Here is a 6,087-nt window from a genome sequence, read left to right on the forward strand (position 1 = left end):
GTGAGGAAGGAGAAAGAGACCCAAGTGAGGGCAAATGACAGGAGAGGTGACAAAGGCTGCAGGTTTTCTCTCATATGTGGATTTAATATACACATGCATGTATATGTAACATGAAGCAGAAGGGGAAGGAAGGGGACCATTAAAAAAGTGGAGAGTGGGGGTTGGGGATTTAGCTCAGTGGTAGAGCGCTTGCCTAAGAAGCACAAGGCCCTGGGTTCGGTGTCCAGCTCCGAAAAAAAGAACCAAAAAAAAAAAAAAAAAAAGTGGAGAGTGGGGGCTGGAGAGATGGCTTAGCAGTTAAGAGCACTGACTGCTCTTCCTCAGGTACTGAGTTCAATTCCCAGCAACCACATGGTGGCTCACAACCATCTGTAATGGGATCCGATGCCCTCTTCTGGTGTGTCTGAAGACAGAGAGAGTGTATGCATATACATAAAATAAATAAATAAATCTTTTTAAAAAAAGTGGAGAGATTCGGCAAGGGTGTACAAGTGAAGAAGAGAGAGAAAATTGTGTGTGTATTCACATGCATGCACATACATACATACATACATACATACATACATACATACATAAAAATGTCACAATAAGACACATTATTTAGCTTGGCATCATGATATATGCCTGTAATCCAGTACTCAGGAGACTAATAAAGTTCCAAGCCAATTTAGGCTACATAGTGAGACCCTGTAAAAATCATATGCACTTGTATGTACACATGCACACACACACACACAACACAAGCCATACAACCATTATTTTGAGTACTATCTAAAAATAAGAATAAAAAAGAAGGAAAGAATAGATGTCTGGTTGAGGGTTGAAGACTGTGGTCCCAGGATGCTGTAAGTTCTACCCAGAAGGAAGGACACCAATGGTTACCACATTCTCTCCTCCCCCAGCCCAAACTAATAAACTCTCTTCAGTGACCCCTTGAAGAACCAGCCCTGCCTCGAGGGATTCAGAATGCAGATGTGACTTTTACCTGTCCTTTAGACTCCTCCCCGGGGAAGAGCATCTCTCCCAAGCTCAGCTCTCCTTAGTTGCCTGCAGTTCTTTGTCTAGGGTTGAGGTTTTGTGAGCTTCCCCCTTCTATGTTAGCCTGTTTATTGGTTACCCAATACCAAATGGCCAAACATGAAATCATACACATACAAGTAGTATTGTATGGACTGAGTGGGATGTGTGTGTGTATGTATGTATGTATGTATGTATGTATGTATGTATGTATATAAGAACAATTAAAAAGAGGTCAATATGCCTAGATATCATATACTAGGAACCTAGATAACCACCCTGGGCTATTGAAATCATAGGTCTTAGAGGAATCTCAGAAATCATAGCAACTGCACAAATCATCTGTACACACCTTAGGAGAAGCAGATCAGCAGCTTTCTTCAGAGCAGCCAAAGGGGAGCTCGGTTATGCCATTTCTGGGTTTTTGAGCACCAGATGAATTTTAAAGAAGATTAAAAAGGAAAGGAATCTGACTGGTTCCAGATTTCAGCACAAGATGAATGAAAAAGAGAAATAGAAAAAGCATGACTGCTCTGAGATTTGGAGGAGAAGGTTTATTATAGGCATGCAGGAGAGCATAGCTAGAGCTTGGGACGTCTGGGAGAGTCCAGAGTGGACGTGACCAGACTGAGCTTTGCCATGTTGGGAGAAGCGGGCAAGGGAGGAGAGAGAGCAGAGGAACCAGGTACAGCAGCCAGGAGGCCCAAAGGTACAAATAAAGCAGGTAGCCAAAATGGTTGGATTATATAAGGAACAGCAGCCCAGGCCCTTGGGCTGGAGAGTTGAGGGTAGGGGTAGGATATGCTAGTCGGGACAGCCCTGTAACAAGTAGGATTGGGGTCTGCTGGGAGAACCTGGAAGTCAGGCACCTCAGCCATTTATCTGGGTTTGAAACCTAATAACCACCACTTTGCTAAACCAACATAATCTCAATTCTAAATATCCTCATAGCCTCCAATAAGTCTCATCCCTATAACCAAGGATCATTGTGAAAAAGTGGGTAGAAATATTATCAGAGCCAGAGGGATGGGGAGTTTGCTGTAAGGTTGTTTCTCTTAGAAATGCCAGAAAGTCTCTCATGACGTCTCTCACCAACATGGTTGCCTAAACGTGACCCGAAAAAAGGAAGATACCAACAGACATGCTAACATGGATGGAGAAATCTCAGGAAGCCTCAATCCTAGGCAAAGAACTATAGGCAACTGAGGAATGGTGGGAGCCAGAGAAATAGTCTTCCTTGGGGAAAACCCAGCCATTGGTTATCCAATACCAAATGGTTAGCCATGAAAACATACATACTAGTAACATTATATGGACTAAATAGGTTGTATACACACACACACACACACACACACACACACACACACACACACACACACACCAGATTAAAGAATAAAGAGGCCAGGAACTTGAAAGGGTACAAGGGAGGAGGTACTTGGGTCAGTTTGGAGGTAGAAAAATAAAGGGAAATTATATAATTATATTATGTATTATAATCTCAAAAAATGATATAACCATTCACATTAGAATAAACAATGCCATGATTTTGAAAGTAAATGGGGGTGCAAAGGTACATAGGGGTTGGAGGGAAGAAAGGGCAGGGTGGAAATGATATTAAAAAATAAAAAATATAAAATATCTTATGTTTAGAACAAATGAAAGAATGTTCATCTGTGGTGGTTGGAATGACCCCCATGGGCTCACAGGGAGTGGCACTATTAAGAGGTGTGGATGGTTTCAGATACTCAAGCCAGGTCCAGTGTCATTATCTTCTTCCTGCTGCCTGATGATCCAGATGTAGAGCTTCCAGCTACCTCTCCAGCACCGTGTCTGCCCACATGCTGCTGTGCTTCCCGCCATGACGATGATGGGCTGAACCCCTGAACTGTAAGCCAGCCCCAATTGAATGTTTTCCTTTACGAGCGTTGACGTGGTCATGATGTTTCTTCACAACAATAGAAGCCATACTGTGATGAAATCTTATGAACATGGGGTACTGGTATTAACGTCTATGTCCATTCAACCCTCCCCTTCACCTTCCTGTCTGGCTTTCACCAAGTCTCCTTGCACAATCATGAGCTTTAGCTTGGATGTAGTCACATAGGAAGCAAAGTAATCCCCTCACCATCTCTCACCTCTGCAGGGTGCTGGGGTGCTGGCCTCAGGGCCTCTTAACTCACTGCAGCAGAGCTCCACCTCTAACTAGATGTGACTGATGTCTATTGTGCTTGTCACCCAAGCAGAGCTTGCAGACTGTCTGTCTGTCTAGTACTGCCCTCGTTACTTAGCCTTTACCTGCCACTCATCCTGCTAATGTTTCGTTCACGTAGATGCTTAAGCATGTTCGTTAGGGGGTATTTTTATCGCTGTCATAAAACCTAGATCACTCACCATGAATACAAAGTTATTATAAAAAATATGCATAGTGAGCAGGGTGCTGGCAGCAGTGACAGCAGCAACACACCCTTAACCCCAGCACTCAGGAGGCAGAAGCAGGTGGATCTCTGTGAGTTCAAGGCCAGCCTGGTCTACAGAGTGAGTTCCAAGACAACCAGGGCTAGTTACACAGGGAGGCCCTGTCTTGGAAAACAAAATAAGTAAATAAATAAATAAAATAAAAACCAAAGTGAGTTCCAGGACAACTAGGGCTACACAGAGAAACCCTGTCTTGAAAAAAAAAAAAAGACAACAAAAAAACTAAATAATTAGATTAATTAATTAAACAAACAAAAAATAAAATAAAACCAAAACAGCAACAACAAAGCACAATGAGAAATGAGAAAACAAAGTAATGATATCAAATCCTGGTTGAGATGCCCCTTCCAGGCCAAGCTAGCCCTGGTCTTTCCTTAAGGTTAGCAACTGTTAGGGAGGTGCTAAGTGTATCCATGTGAAACTGTCTCCTGATACAATCAGAACTGAAAGGGTTAAAAAGAAAGTTTCCTCACTTGCTCTTATTTAGGGTAGGCTTCCTGTCCCCAGCTTTGGGCAAACTGCCCCAATATGATAGCAAATGCTCACTTTTAAAGTCCACCGACAGAAAAGTTGAAATAAAAACTAAAAAAGATACTCAAAATGGCCGCAAGTTTCAGTATTTCTTTCTCAAGATATGTGAACGAATTTATTCTTTAATTTAATATTAAGGAGAAAATGCTAGAGAATAAGAAACCACTTTCTAAGAGGATATTAAATACAGACCAATGCCAGGCAGACAGGAATGTGTCTGTGGTCCCAGCAACCCGAGAGGTTGAAGCAGGAGAATTACTTCACAGGAGTTCCCGGTTATCCTGGGCATCATGAGATTCTGCTGTAAAGCAGATCTTATCCAAAGAGCTAGAGGCTTGCAGGTCATTTAATACTGAGCCTCTTCTTCTGCATTCTGTAAACACGTACACACACACACACACACACACACACACACACACACACACACACGAGCGTGGGAATGTGTGTGCACTGGGATGCATATGTGTGTGCAAACACGAGCATGTGCACACACACTCATGTACAAGCACACCATCTTACATACAACTTCCCACAAGGGACCCTTAATCTTTCGCCCGCTTGGGTTCACTCGTGGACCTCAGCTGAAATGAGACAGTTCCGACCATTGCTGACATCAGTCCTGTTGCTAAAGTGAGGGGCTTGTTCAACTGTGCGGTGCAGGTTGTTATCCCATAGCCTTGTCTACTTTCCTGGGCAGCTCTACCCAGCCGACCTCCGTGCCAAAAGTAGCGAATCCGGGGGCGGGGCGGGGGGGTCAGGGCGGGGGCGGGGGGGGGGCTGCGCTGTACTACTGGTTCAATCACAACCAGGGCTACAACTTTCTCTGCTGATGGAGTTTTTCCTGTCCAGAACAGTAGCCACAGCAGCAAGTGGTGTTTGAATGTGGCTGGATCAGGTGGCAGCTGATTGTTTGTTTTGATGTGAATGGCTCTGGATAGATGAGTGGGTGCTCTTAGCTCCTGACTAGCCAGCTTTGGAGGATTTGATAATAGGACTAGTTGAATGACAAGCTCACAATTGGTGCCTATCCCAGGTGGAAAACACAACCCCCACCCCCACTGCTCTTCCGGCCCCCGCTACCCGCCCCTCCCCCACTCAGAAGAGGAAGGACATGTTGGGAATTGGCAGCGCGGGCCTGTAATTCTTGAGAGGTTGAAGCAGGAGGATAATGAATTCAAGGCCTAGCTGCGATTACCTAGGAGGAGAGGGAAGGAGAGAAAAGGGAGAGAGAAAGAATTCAGAAATCCAAGCTTGTCTTCCTTTCCAAATATCCCCTCGCGTAACTTCTTTTCCCTACTTCATTACCCTTCCTCACATCCCAACATACCCAGGAAAGGAGAGAAGCTTTTTTTTTTTTTTTTATCAGATAGACTTGAGAAGATCTGGGACTCAAGTGTGTCCCTGGAGTGTGAATAAACATGAAGGCAGAATAAATACCAAAATGTTTTTTCCACTCCGCTGCTATGGCAAAAAAATATGCAATTAGATAATTGTTTGTATGCTTAGACCAAAGAACTATATATAGCACTGCCTTGCCAGGCATAGTGGCACACACCTTTCATCCCAGCTTGTAGGAGGCAGAAGCCAGGCAGATCACTGTGAGTTTGAGGCCAACCTGGTCTACATAATGAGTTCTGGTACAGCCAGAGCAACATAGTGAGACTCTGTCTCAACAAAACAGAGCAAACAAACAAATAAAGGAACTATAGTAAACTTCCTTAGGGGTGTCCATGATACTGTAGTTAGCTGTGTAAATAAGGCTCTTATTTGTTTGATTTTTACAAACCCGTGGAGGACTTAAAAGTGAAGTGTTATGTAATATGTGTGTGCATGTATGACCCCAAACCCTAAATATATAATATACATAATAATATATTATATATACCTACATACATGGGATTGATAGGTTCATTACTACATAGATAATTATAACTAGATATAATGCATGTATATATAAACTAGGAGCTAGAAGATAGAATAGATAGATAGATAAATATAGACAGACAGACAGACGGAGGCATACTGATGTTATGAGAAAAGAATGATAAATAGCAAGAACCATTG

The sequence above is a fragment of the Rattus norvegicus genome, chromosome 4 (genome assembly GCF_021556685.1).
Source record: "Rattus norvegicus strain SHRSP/BbbUtx chromosome 4, alternate assembly SHRSP_T2T, whole genome shotgun sequence".
In the NCBI taxonomy this organism is placed as follows: domain Eukaryota; kingdom Metazoa; phylum Chordata; class Mammalia; order Rodentia; family Muridae; genus Rattus; species Rattus norvegicus.